Source organism: Gossypium arboreum, chromosome 2 (assembly GCF_025698485.1).
Source record: "Gossypium arboreum isolate Shixiya-1 chromosome 2, ASM2569848v2, whole genome shotgun sequence".
NCBI classification, from domain to species: Eukaryota; Viridiplantae; Streptophyta; class Magnoliopsida; order Malvales; family Malvaceae; genus Gossypium; species Gossypium arboreum.
The window spans coordinates 5318803-5334163 of record NC_069071.1 but is presented as its reverse complement, the minus strand read 5'-3'; the positions used below and the strand labels follow the sequence as shown (position 1 = coordinate 5334163).

The 15361-nt window shown below is 35.9% G+C and overlaps 1 protein-coding gene across 2 annotated transcripts in view; it reads right to left on the bottom strand.

The window, feature by feature from the left end:
* LOC108466949 (chaperone protein dnaJ A6, chloroplastic-like) overlaps nt 1-546 on the bottom strand; it is an 81165-nt gene extending 80619 nt beyond the window's left edge. Inside the window, exon 1 of one of the 2 annotated variants that reach the window (XM_053023908.1) lies at nt 537-546. The gene's annotated coding sequence lies outside the window, so the exon portion shown is untranslated. Of the gene's footprint in view, nt 1-387; nt 398-536 lie in introns of those variants that run through there. The other variant, XM_053023910.1, reaches the window with a different exon arrangement.
* Nucleotides 547-15361: the final 14815 nt, after the last annotated feature.

The following is a 15361-nucleotide window of genomic DNA, read 5'->3' as shown; positions in this document are numbered from 1 at the left end:
GCACTCTGAAATCTTTCTTCTTTAACTTTCTCCGGACAGTCTCTAATAAAATGCTCGCGAGAACCGCACCTGAAACAAGCTCGCTCGTTTCCCCAACACTCACCATAATGTTGCCTGCCACATTGCTGATGTGATAGCCCAAAATTGACCCTAGTCGGGATGTGGTTTCGGGACCACAAAACCGAGGCATAAAAATAATTTATAATTTATTTTGATGCCTATAATATGTGTTAATTCATGTGTGACATTTTTGATGTTTCGATTTAGAGTTATAAATGTGAATTTCACTAGAAAGGACCTAGTAGTAAACTTTGAAAGTATGATGGGGAAATGTGTGATGACTAGTTGATAATGCATGCAAAAATAAGGGATTTGCATGTCAAATTCCCCCCCTTACATGAAGTGGCCGGCCATGACAAGGGAGTATGGGCTAAACATGTCATGAAACATGTTTTGTTGGTGCATTAGGGTGAAATAATAAACAAAGGTGTATGGGTGATAAAAGAATGAAAAAAAATGTGTGTGAGTGTGGTATTCCCCCCCTTGCCGTGAGTTGAGAAAGAAGGAAGAAAAAAAAATTGTTGTGTTCATCCTTTCTCATCTTTTGGCCGAAAATCATAAGGAGGAAGAAAGGATTTTTGCTCTATTTTTGGTTTAGAAGAGAACTAGAAGGAGATTTGGCCATACTTGTACCAAGATTAAGGTATGTATGAGGTTGTGTCATGAGATTCATGCATGTTTTAGTTGCTAACTTGATGTTCATGTTAGCCCATGGTTCAAATCCTTGTTATGCCATGGAAATGGTATTTGGCCAAGGTTGATATTGTGTTAAAGCCATTGCATGCTAAATGTGAAGCTTGTTGATGATGCATGCAATGATGGATTGACTACTCTTGAAATTTCTTTTAGCATTCTTGAGTAAGACATTGAATTCTTTGTTTAGCCATGACCGAAGTTGAAAGGGGTATGGTTGTGATGTATTCGGCCATGGTGCATTCATGAGCATGATTTATGCTTGTTATATGATTGGTAAAAATTTGTGTTTTGGATGGTTATGAGCACCTTGAGTTCGGCCTTGCACCTATATGTGTACATATGTTTGCACATGATGTATTGGTATGACATATATACTATCTCAAAGTATGTATTTTCTTGTGATTATGTTTTGGTTATGAACTAAATGATAGATGTGTATTGAGCTACAATATGTAAAGCATTAGCTAGTAAAATGTGTGCCATTCATGTGTGGTATTAAACATGTAATTGGCCTCAACATCAACATGCATAATCGGCCCATGAATGAGTACCTAAGGGGTTGTGTTGTTCGCCATGAGTAAGCATGTTGAAGGCTTTGTGTGTTGAGTTGATTCATGAATTCGTACTTATGTGACTTTAATGTCTAGTGAACATATGTGGGCTAAGTGCCTTGAGTTCCTCTTTTCGATACTCAAATGATTGAATCAATTTATTTGTTAAATCAAGCTCAAGGAGTTAAAGAAGGAGAATCAAGCAAGGAAAGACGAAGGTCATCGAGTAGCCGACTTGGAAATTCCTTGCCCAACACAAGGTAAGTCATTAAGCATATATTTGGTATTAATTTAAATGATCATAATATATATGCAATTGTGTTTAATGAATTGATGTGTAAATGGAAATGTATGTGTATGGAATGATGCCATCGTTGAATGTATAAAGGTAGTAAAATGCATAAAGTATTGGTCTCGGCACTAAGTGTGCGGGTATAAATGGACACGGTGACAAGATTGGCACTAAGTGTGCGGGTATAAATGGACACGGTGACAAGATTGGCACTAAGTGTACGGGTTTAAAATTTGTACAGCACTAAGTGTGCGAATTTGATTATATAGCACTATGTGTGCGAGCTGATTATATAGCACTAAGTGTGCGGACTCACTATATGCTTTTGCATCACTATTGGCACTGAGTGTGCGATATTATCGAGTTGATCACGGACAGCAGATTGGGTAAGTACCTTGAGCTCATGGCGAATAGGCACTATGTTCATGTTCGGGGATGAGCTTGGTAAGCTTTAAATCTATGTGATGATTGCAATTGTATGATTGTGGTGAAAATGAGTTGGTGTGTAAAAATGCCTCAAATATCTTATTGAATAGAATATGAAATGTGGATGTATGACTTGGTATGAGATTGAACCGAAAGGTCCGAGGAATTATGGTATAGTTTCGACATGGATGGAGTACCTAACCTCGTTTATTGTTTCATGTTGTGATAATTTTATTAATGGATGGTTGTCGAATGCTTATGACTTACTGAGTTATAAACTCACTTGGTGTTTTTCTTGTCACCCATTTTAGGTCTCTTGGAATCGTCTATTTTGTGTGCTCGGAGCCGTCAACGAAGTCATCACACCGGCGAGCAATTTTGGTATTGTCTTCTTAGTCAACCTAGGAGAACATTTGGCATGTATGGGCTATTTTGTTTTGTTGAATTTTGGGTTGTAAACTTTAAGCCATGTGAAAATGGCCTATGTGGTCGTTTGAGTGGGATGCTAGAACCTATAGCCACGGGTCTTAGAAACCTTAATTTTGATAAGTTGCCATAGCTGTGCCATGTATGATGAATGATTAGTAAGGCCAAGGAAGGATTCATGAAATTGGCATAGTCTACTGCAGTAACTGTTGCGGACAGCAGCAGTGATATGAGATCAAAAAATCACCAAAAATAGTAGAAGTGGAATTAATTTCTAAGAAAATCATTTACTTGAATCTTGATGGGTATATTTTCATATGGATGAAACGAAACGACCATATGAGCTGTATTTTGAGAGATATTCAAGATTTCGTGAGACAGGGCCAGAACAGTTTCTGGATCCTCTATTTCGACTTTGAAAATTTACCATAAATTATCCAGAAACAATTAGAAGTCATGCCTTATATTCATAGATTCCCCTTTGAGTCTAGTTTCATTAGAAACAAACGGCATGAGCATTAGAGCTCTGTACGAGATGATATCCAGGTCATAATGTGCAAAGGTCAGTGTAGTCAAACCCTGAAACAGGGGTGACTTTAACTAATAAAATGTACCAATTGGCCTGACCAAAAATTCTAGAAATAAATCCATGGATGGATATATGAGTCTAAATTTGGGGAAAATTTACGGATTTGGTTTTCGAGTTCTGGAACTCGAGATATGATTTTAAGGTGGCAGTGACACGTTAACTAGCCTCGCTGGAATGAAAAAGGAAAACAAAAAAATTTTCCAAGAGAGGAATAAGTAAAGTAAGCCCGGTAACACCTCGTGGTCAAATCCGGTGACGGTCACGGGTTTGGGGTGTTACAGCTGACACTCGGGCTTTCTAGGTCGCACATTACCCACACTTGCCACCGAAGTAGCTTGAGCTTTAGACCCCGAATATGCTCTACCACGATCTCTGTGTGAATCCCCAGTTGAAACTGTCATTCGAGGGTTTGTCTCTTTGGACCTCTTTGATTGAGATTGAAATGACTTTCTTATCGGCCTTTTTCTGGCATCTCGAGCCTCAATAGCAGCTTTTCTTCTTTCTTTGTTCAATTCTTCGGCTTTAAGAGCTCGGTCAACCAATACTACAAATTCTTTCAACTCCAAAATTCCCACAAGCACTTTAATGTCCTCATTTAGCCCATCCTCAAACCTTTTGCACATAATGGCCTCGGTGGACACACATTCCTGGGCATACTTGTTGAGTCTTACAAATTCACGTTCATACTCTACCACAGACATCTTGCTCTGCTTCAATTCAAGGAACACCTTCCGTTTTTGATCAATAAATCGCTGACTTATGTATTTCTTTCTGAATTCTTCCTGGAAGAAATCCCAAGTAACTCTTTCTTTTGGCACCATTGCTACCAAAGTCTTCCACCAGTGGTAGGCCGAATCTCTCAAAAGTGATACAGCACACTTTAAGCACTCCTCGGGTGTACATAAGAGCTCATCAAATACACGGGTAGAATTTTCAAGCCAGAACTCCGCTTTCTCGGGATCATCATCGATCTTTGCTCTAAACTCTTCGGCCCCTTGTTTTCGAATCTTGTCAATCGGAGGCTTGTTCATTCTTACCAAATCTATGCCTTGAGTAGCTACACGAATCGTCTGAGGTATGGGAGGGGGTGGAAGAGGTTGAGCATTTGGATTTGCTCGAATAAACTCAGTATGCCAATTGTTCATTATTTGAAGAAAGGCATCCTGAGCCTCATCTCCCTATCTCAATGTCTCAAGTCTACTTTCCACAGGCGCGGTCCCTTGTGCGGGAGCCGGCGCATTACTAGCAGCATCATCAGCCGCAGTTCCTTCAGGATCCATTACTATATTAAAACAAAACACAGTTTAGAATAATCAGGAGTCACCACACTATCACAATATTTTTATGGCATGTATAGCTAGACTTTTACACACACTTTATTAGTTCGAGAACCGACTAAATCATAGCTCTGATACCACTAAATGTAACACCCCTTACCTGTATTCGTCGCCGGAACAGGGTACGAGGTGTTAACAAATTATAGTATATACTATTAAATAGAACCCAGAGAAAAATATGGCGTGCAATTTGATCATGAATCATTATAACATATGCCATTAACAATACAAACCAATTTCAAAGGCTTCGTACAAAATGATTAGTTTGATACTATAATTAGTATTTTAAACCTAGACAATTATGACACGTAACAAAATAACTAAGTCTGCTATACATGCCATATTTCAAAATGTTGAGTTCAAATACCAAGAGTATTGATAGTGCGGGCGGATTTTCAACGATCTCTAACTCCTGTGCTAGCTGGATGACACTATAAGACAAAGGAGAGAAAAGAAAGTAAGCTTATAGCTTAGTAAGTAAGTATATAAATAACAAATAAGGAATCTAATATGTTTACAACATAACTCAATTATATCATATTTTTAATTTTACTATTTACTCCGGTTTGATCAAGCTATCCCTCCTGCATCATGATCACTAAATAAATCATAACTCGAGTTACGAAACTCGAAATTCAAATTCGTAAAATTTTCCTGAATATAGACTCATAAATATTCTTACTAAATTTTTTTTAGAATTTTTTGTTCAGCCAATTAGTACATTTTATTAGTTTAAGTTTCCCCTGTTACACAGCTCAACTGATCTGACCTCTGTTCACTACGAATTGAATTTCTCTCATTACACAATTCAAATAACCATGAAACCTATTTCATTTAAAACTATACTAAATAAGGAATTTAGGAATATAAACTATATTTCTTATTGTGTTTTGTACAATTTTTAATGATTTTTCAAAGTTGGAACAGGAGATCACATAGTCATCCTAAACAAGTCACACACAATTGTAAATATCTCAAAATATAGAATTCCTTTTCTTGCTCTGTTTCTTTTATATGAAAATAGACTCATTAAGATTTAATTTCACATCTCATTCAACCTCTAATTAAATTCCCTCTATTTTTGGTGATTTTTCAAATTCACATCACTGCTACTGTCTAAAACAGTTTTAGTGCTAATTTCACTCTTTCACACATTCTTTGTACTAACCTCATTTTAACTTATATATATATCACAAATCATTCACACCATATTTCACACATCGCGAGTATAGGCCCATTATTACAATGTCACCACAAAGCCATCCCGTTGAACAATTCAGATTAATCCTCGATACTTGATGGTCTCAGCACACAGCCCCACCATCATATTTCATTTAATTCGGCTCTCTTGTACACATGGTGAACACTTAGTACCACTTATGCGACCTAGCCAATTTGTTTCGTAGCTCTCTTGTCTACATGGTGTTCTTCACTTGGAATCACGCATGTTACCTAGCTACATTTATCTCTCCTGTAGCTCTCTTGTCTACATGGGATACATCCCGTATCACACATGTGACCTAGCTACTACATATTATCTCGTAGCTTTCTTGTACACATGATGTGCACTCAGCACCATACATGTGACCTAGCTACGCTCCCTTTATTTTATTCGATCTTTCCGAATGTTCAATCGGGATCTCTCTCTCTATTTCTTATTTCTATTCTTCCAATAGTCGATTTATACTTCAACATCTGCTAGTATATATATATATATATATATATATATATATATAATAGGCTGAAATATAAGAATGTAAATGAAATTAATGTGTTATTTACATACAAACTTACCTCGGTGCAAAATATGAGAATTTTGCAATTTAGTCCAAAACTTTCTCCTTCCCCCGTTCGAGGTCGATTCCACGCCTTTCTTGATTTATAACAACATATTTAGCTCATTTAACACTCGAACTATTTATTTTAATCCAAAAATCACATTATACAAAAATTACATTTTTGCCCCCTAACTTTTACAAAATTACGATTTTTCCCCAAGGCTCGGAAATTTAATTTCAGCCCTTATTCTTATGTTTAATGACCTACTGATCATTTTTCTCTTCTATGGCAACATCAAATTCTCACTCTAACACATAGTTATGAACAATAGGTATTTTTATCGATTATGCCATTTTGCTCGTTTTCGCTAAAAATCGCTTAGAAAAGATCGTTCTCCTAACTTCAAACATTCATATTCTACCATCAAACAACAAAATACATGCCTATCATTCATGGGTAAATTTTTAAACATAAACTCTAACTCGAAATAATGGTAGAAATAGGTAAACCGAGCTACGAGGATTTCAAAAATGTGAAGAACATTAAAAACGGGGCTTGAAATCACTTACTATGAAGCTTGAAAGTTGAAGAAACCCTAGCTATGGAGGAGAGCAAATTTCGGCAGCAACTAGTGAAGATGATGACCAATTTTGTGTTATTTTTCCCATTTTATTTCATTTAATATACAAATGACCAAAATGCCCTTACTACTAAACTTGCCAAAAATTCCCTCCATGTCTAACTTTTGTCCATAACTTAGGAATTGGTCAAATTGCTATTTAAGACCTCCTAGTTAATATCCCAAAGCAATTTCATACTAAAAACTTCTAAAACATGAGTTTTATAATTTATTCGGTTTAGTCCCTAATCTCAACTTAAGCGCTCAATGCATAGAATTTCATCACGAAATTTTCACAAAATCATGAAATCATATCATAAACACAAAAATAATTATAAAACAATTATTTCTATCTCAGATTTGTGGTCACGAAACCACTATTCCGATTAGGCCCTAATTCGTGTTGTCACAGATAGACAAGATCCTCACTTTCATCCCCGAGATTGATCATAGGGCTCTTTCCTTTTCCTTGCCCTCCAAGCAGTAACTGGGTTAACTGATTCATTATGTTCTTTTGCGATTCTAGTATCTGATCCTTCATATCCTGCTGAATCTTGGTTAGTTACTCCCTGTTCTTGCAGCCGATCCTGCATTTCCTTTTGCATTTGCTCTAGTTTTTCCAACCTTTGATCCATAACTTGGCTTTTCTCCGCGTGTAGTAATAATGTTCCAGGGTAACTACATACGATTTCTAATTAATTAGGGTTCTCTTGTGAAGTTTAATGCACATGATGCAATGCAATGCAAATGCATGAAATGAATGCAAAAGAAAGTAAGGCGTTGATTCTGAATTCAATTCTATTAGAACAACTTTTCTAGAAAGAAAATTCCTTTACATAAAACGGATTACATATGCGGCTTTGCCCTCATGTTCCAGGCGAGGACACCGATTTCTTTTCTTTGTAAAAGCCAAATCTCGCAAGCTTCCAATAGATGCCCCTACTAGCTCCTTTTACTTGATTCAGGCCACGACTTAATACTTACCTATCCTCGCAATGTTCGTTAGATCCTTTAAGAAAGTTGAGACGTGACGTCTTTTCGATAATCTTTATTGACTTGAATCCTCAGGTAAAGTCTTGTTTTCCTCTGCGAACTATCAGCCTTCTTCGGTTGTGTTTACTTGGACCATATTCAGACAACCGTATTTTAATCCACTTTATCAAGAAATTCGTTTTCTTATGACAAACTGTTCTATTTAGAAATCAAATATGAATTAACACCTCCTTTTTATGATGAGGTAATGCAATGCAGTCATAGACAAAAAAAAAACAAAACTTGTCAGTACAGAAGAAATAAATAACAGAGAAAGTACCTATTTGGGTGACCACTAAATTTGGGCACGGTTCTACCTAAGTGGACCCTCAAGGTTCACTATATGTGGCTCAGTTCTAGAGAAAGGGTACCCAAACCAGCAGATTCCTCAATCCTCACCCATTATAGGCTCATACGGATCGAGTTCAGTTCAGGGGAATACATTTCCCTATGGCCATGCGGAGGTGAAAACCTCACGAAGACATAGGTACGGATGTATCTCGAAAGCAGTCCACTAGCCCATGCGGAGGTGAAAACCTCACGAAGGCATAGCTTCTCACTCCCACTTAAAAGGTGTGACCACAACGGTCATGCGATATGCAATGCGAGGGGACATAAAAACTTAGAACTCAAAAAATATGAATAACATGATGAAAACCATAAAACCCACGAGATGCAATAAAAGGATCGTATGTTAAAAAACCAAATTTTAAATTTTCAACAAAAGGACAGAAAATGATCAATTTTACGGCTTGACTCTCTTGTTGTCCCCAGTGGAGTCGCCAAGCTGTCGAAACCATTTTTATTTTGGAAAACGGGGATCGACTTTAAAACGAAAATGGAATCGCCACCAATCCTTTTTGTTTAGGTGTGATCGGGTCACCTTGTGATCGATCATTTTAATAAAGTATTTCGGTTTATTAAAACAACGTTTTTGGTCTACGAAAAACTAGAAAATGGATTCGGGAGTTAGTTACGCGCGAGGAAGGATTAGTACCCTCGCAACGCCCAAAATTGGTACCGTATTGATCAATTTACGTCCTAATGTTGAAGCTTTGAAAAAGATTTTAAAATACAATTCCTTTAAAACGTTTGGATAACTTGAATTGGATATTGAGATTCTCTTGCTTAGAAGGAATAAAATATTATGTCCAGCACGATTGGATACAATATTTCGAACCATCGACACAAGATTATCTCAGGATTTCCGAGACATATGCACTTAAAACTTTTAAAAAGGATATTTGACTATTCGGCCCAAACGGTAAACCGAAACCCAGCATGATTGGGCACGATTTATCGAATTTCCAAATACGAAATATTGCCTCATTTTAATTTAAGAAAACATAGATGGAATTTTAAAAGTATATTCTGTATTTTAGTCGAATGAAAAATCGAGACCCAGCATGATTGGGCACGATCTCTCAAACTTCCAAACACGAAATATTGCCTCGTTTTAAGAGATTTTTTTTAATGACGGTGATTATAAAAGCGGTGAAGTACATTTATTCAGTTTATATAAAAAAATGAATTGAACAATTTAAGATGACAAAGTAAGTAAGCTCGATCATAAATCAATATACGTAAATCCAAAAGCAAAGTAACTAATATGGAAAATGTACATAGTTAATATATTACACCATTTATCAACGATATTACAAATGTGCGATATGTAAATAACGAACAATACATAAAATAAACTATATGTATACAGACAAACAATACATGCAAAACTTGAAAATTAATTATAAAATAAATAAAAATAATTAATGCATAAAATACAAAATATTGATCTATCTAAATTAATAATATACATATAATGAAAAACTTGTTATAAATATATGTACGTAAATAATAATATAAAACATTTGAAATAAACAAAAATACATCATAAAATAACTTTAAAAGGCATAAATTATATATATATATATATATATATATATTTAAAAGGAAATGTATAATCACAAATAGATTTAAAAGAAAATACATAAAATAATATAAAATCAACAATATAAATAAAAGAAAAAATAATGTACAACAATTCAAAGTGATGATATAGGAAACATTTACATATATACAAGTGTAAGAAATAATTTTGTAATGTAAACAAGATAAATGATATACAAAATAATATATATATATATATATATATATATATATATATACGAATAAATAATATACACAAAATACAAATAGCTTAATATAAATAATATATATAAAAATAATAATATAATATTTAAAAAATGTTCATAAAAGAGAAAAAAATAAAATATAATAAAATGAATGAAAATATACAAAAGAAAATACAACAAGAAAAAATTAAAATAAGGTGGAATCAATTAACAAAATAAATTATAAAGAATATAAAACATGAATTTTAAAAGAACTCAATGGAAATAAAAACAAAATTAAGGGGAAAATTTGCAAACAAAGAGAATTCCTAAAGCGTAGATAAGGACTAGAATGAAATGTGCCCAAATGAATAGGGATTTGAAATACAAATATTCCAACTCACAAAAGGCAGTATTTAAATGAGGAGCAAATTGAAACGATGCGCAAATCCTTCGAAATAAAAACCGTTATTCAATCGTTGTTTTTTGTGTTCGTATTCAGCATCTCCTCTCCTTTTCTCCAAAAACTCTCCCTCTTTACAATAGTTTTGAATGGTTTTTATAGCCAAATTTTACAACTGATTGCCTCTTTCTCTTTTCCTAGGCAAGTGGGGTAATGGGGTTAGTGGGGTGATTTAGTGGGGTGATGGAGTTAGTGGCAAATAAGGTGATGGAGTTAGTGGGGTGATGGAGTTAGTGGTCGGTTTAGTGGTGTGTTAATTGGATGGTTGGTGTTCTGGGCTCTGCTTGTTGGGCCCGGGCAAAATTTGGGCTCTACATACCTTTTGTCAACTCAATCACCACTTACACCGAGCCTTTTGATTTAGTCGAGCTTGACTTATAGGGACCAGCTCATGAACCTTCATCGGGTTATTGTTACTACTTGTCCTGTATTGATGCCTTTTAAGGATCTGTTGGTTATATTTACTTAAATCAAAAGATTAAGCCATCTTTTCCTTTGGTCTTTTTAAGAAACTCGTCTATAATCAATTTTCTACTATTATTACGGCCGTTCAAACTGATTGGGGAGGTGAATTTCAAAATTTTACTTTATATTTGGCTAACTTTGGTATCCATCATCGTGTTACTTGCCCTCATACATCTCAACAGAATAGGGTTGTCAAGCGGAAACATAGGCACATCATTGAGACGGGTATTACTTTATTAGCTCAAGCAAATCTACCATTCCGATTTTGGACAGATGCATTTCTTAGTGCTATCTATCTCATAAATAGGCTTCCAACCAATATTCTTGGTGGAATCTCACTGCATGAGAAACTTTATGGACGACCACCAAATTATGAGTTCTTACGCGTCCTTAGATCTCAATGCTTCCCTCACATTTGTCCATTTATGCCGCACAAGTTGAATTTTCGTTCCAAAGCCTGCGTTTTTCTAGGATATAGTCCAATGCATCATGGATATAAGTGTTTTGGCAAAGACTCTGGTAAGGTTTACATCTCTAGACATGTACTATTTAATGAACATGTTTTCCCATTTGCAGCTAGCCAATCATCCTTGGTGCCCAATGCTCATACCGAGTTTGAATCCCCTTCTCTTTTTGTGGTTTCCTCCCCTCAGTCAAGCTCTTTTACTATACAATTTGGGTTCTTACCACCATCTCCCTTGCCAATGATGCCTGCTTCCCCTTCTACAGCTATGAGTCACTCCAATGCTCGAGAAGACTCTTCTGATGCTAACATTCAAAGTCCATCTTCTCCATATGAGGCACCCTTTGATTCACCCCTCACACATGATGATACTCTTGAAGATACTAACACCACTAATAATTGTCCCACCACCAATGTGCACCCCATGATTACACGCAGCAAAAACAATATCTACAAACCCAAGCTTTATTCTGCCATTCTTGAGAACCATGAACCAGTGAACATCAAAAAAGCTTTGATAGATTTAAAATGGAGAGAAGCAGTCATGACAGAATACAACGCTCTCATTGCAAACAACAAATGGTCTTTAGTTGAATTGCCACTTGATCACAAACCTAGAGGGTGCAAATGGCTTTTCAAGTTGAAGAAAAAATTGGATGGTACAGTAGCACGGTATAAGTCAAGACTTGTAAAGGCTTCTCTCAAGTCACATGCATGATTTTCGTGAAACCTATAGTCCAGTAGTTAAATTTGCTATTGTTAACATGTTTCTTGCTTTGACAACATATAGTTGCTGGAATTTGAGACACATTGATATCAACAACGCAATCCTAAAGGGAGATTTATTCGAGGATATCTATATGAATCAACCCCCTGGTTTTGAGCAATATTGTGATGACGGCAAGGCTTTGGTTTGCAAACTTCATAAAGTCTTATATGGCTTGCGTCAAGCACCAATAAATAAGTTTTACAAGCTACAATAATTTCTGCTTACTATTGGTTTCACTCCTTCTAAAGCAGACCCCTCAGTATTTATTCTTAAAGATGGGGGAAATATTACCTACATGATTGTGTATGTTGATGATATATTGGTAACCGGAAGCTCACAAGAGACAATCGAAATACAGTTGATCAACTTCACAAACAAATTTCTTTTAAGGATCTAGGTAGTCCTAAGTATTTTCTGGGGATTGGAGTTCAATATATTGATAATGGTTTCTTCATCAATCAAAAGAAATACACCTTGGACTTGCTTGCTCAAACTGACATAATGAATTATCAACCCACAACAACACCAATGGAAGTTGGCAAGAAACTAACTAAAGATGATGGTAATGCTCTTAGCAATCCTCAACACTATAGAAGCATAGTAGGGTCACTGCAGTATCTCTGCCACACAAGGCCAGACATATCGTATAGTGTCAACAAGGTGGCTCAGCATATGCAAAATCCTAGAGATTCTCACTGGGTTGCTGTCAAGCGAATTCTTCGCTACTTGAGAGGTACTCTAGATTATGGATTGATGTTCACCTTTGGTACAATGGTAAACCTCATAGCATACACCGATGTGAACTGGGGAAGCGATGCTGATGATCGAAGATCAACATCCAGTCAGTGCATTTTTCTAGGACCCAACATCATTTCATAGAGTTCCAAGAAACAAAGGTTTGTCTCTCAACCGTGCGGAAGCAGAATACAGAAGCCTTGCTGATACGACCTCAGAAATCATATGGTTACAGTCCCTGTTATTAGATTTCCAAATCAATTTAACTGAACCACCCAAGATTTGGTGTGACAACTCAAGCACTGTTGTCATGGCTGCCAACCCTGTTATTCATTCGAAAGAAAAGCATGTTGATTTGGATCTCCACTTTGTTCGCGAAAAGGTGCTCAACAATCAAATTCACGTTGGTTATGTTCCAACAAAACATCAAGCTGCTGATGTTTTCACTAAACCTATCCTGACCAAGGCATTTCAAGAATCACGAGAGAAGTTGTGTGTCATCTCATACGATGATGCTACCACGCTGCTTAACAAAGAAAAAGACAGAAAACATGGCGAATGTTAGCTGTATAACACAACCACGTTGCAAGCCTATTAGCTGTATGATATATCGCAAATCTATTGCACCATCTTTTGTCTCTGTTCTCCATTCTGTTACAAAGGACATTCTTATAATATTATATATTCTCACTTACGGTTATTGTAAAGAATAAGTTTTTCAGCAATACAATGATTTAACAAATATTTTCTCTATATTTACTCTACCTGAGCATAGTTAATAAGATTGAAGGCTCGAATGGCAATGAATGGAACACGCAAAGGGTATTGAGCAAGTAGCATGTGGTTACATTCCTAATCTATTTATGTCGCAAGGATAGGGAGATTCGTAAAATTTACTATCAAGGGATCCTAACTGCATCACACATGAAATGAATCTAGAACTCTTTTCGTATTTTTGAGAAGAGGAAATTGTGGAAGCTGTAAAAGATGTGCACCTTACAAAAGCTTTTGGTAATGATAAAAAAATTGACACATAATTGGCAAAGAAGTTGCATAATAGTGTACTGCGGTTTTAAACGAGAATATTTCTCTACATCATATTAATCATAATAATATTACGCTTATTCCAAAAGTTCCTAACCTTATGAATATGTCACATTTTAGACTTATCAGTCTATGTAATATAATTTTCAATATAACTGCCAAAGTTTTAGTAAACATATTCAACGGTGTACTTGGGTATTGTATTGATGAAATACAGAGTGTTTTTGGGTTGCTTATGAAATTATGCATTCTTTAAAGAATAGGTGTGAGAAGAGGTCATTTGCTTTAAAAGAGTAAATCATACAATTATGTGAAGTGGCATTTTATTGACAAATGATGATTCAACTAGGCTTTGATGCATGGTGGGTGAACCTTATAATGCTTTGTGTTAGATCGGTCTCTTATCCAGTGGTTTTAAATGGGCATTATAGTGGTTCTAGTGTTCCTGACAGACAGGATGACCCTTTGAACCATTATTTGTTTGAGGGTTTCTGTACCATTACGCATTTATTCATTGCCGAAAGCAGTGTGATCTTCAGAGGAGCTACTATGAGAAAGGCAACTATTATTAAATATATTATCAAAGAATATACAGCTTGCTTAGGTCAATGCGGCAATTTTGAAAACTCTTTAGTGTTCTTTAACACAAACACTTCTGCAGCTAATAGAGATGAGGTTACTTGAGTACTTGGTGTTAGAAGCACTATTGAACAAGAAAAGTATATCAGTTTACCTAATATGGTGTGAAGAAACAAAAGGGCTGCTTTAGGAATTTAAAGGATAAATTGCGTGATCCAGTTGCTAGTTGGAGTTGGCGGCTCCTTTCCAAAGAGTGGTTTTATTCAAACAATAATGCAAAGCATCCCTACTTTATACTATGTCATGTTTTCTTTTACCAAATTCTTTATGTTGTGAGTTTGATTCGATAATTAGTAGTTATTGGTCGCAAAAATCATAGTCTAAACATGGAATTCATTACTTTAAATGGTTTGTTTTATGCGAATCTAAAGCTAGTGGTGGGCTTGGATTTTAGGATATGGCCAAATTCAATATTACCTTACTAGCAAAGCAAGGACGAAGGCTTCTGTCCGACCCTACTTCTTTGATAGCTCGAGTCTTAAAGTTTAAATATTATCAAAATGTAGAGTTTATAAGATCAGGTTTAGGGACAAACCCATCCCTCGTTTGGAGGAGTATTTGAAGTGCGAAAGGTTTACTAGAATCTGTGTGCACTGGAAAGTTAGCACTGAGCTCAATATTTCAGTATGGAACAATGGTGGCTGCCAGAGAACTCCTGCAAAATATAGTCCCTAAATGTTTATGACAATTGACATAGTGGCTGAACTTATTAATGGTAATAATCAAATGTGGAAAGAGGGGCTAATTCACTCCTTATTCTCCCTGGAGGAGGCCCAAAGGATCTTGTGTATCTCGCACTCACATCATCATTGGAAGCTACCTTGGTTTTGAAGGGTGAGAACTTCGGCATACTTAGTCCAAATGG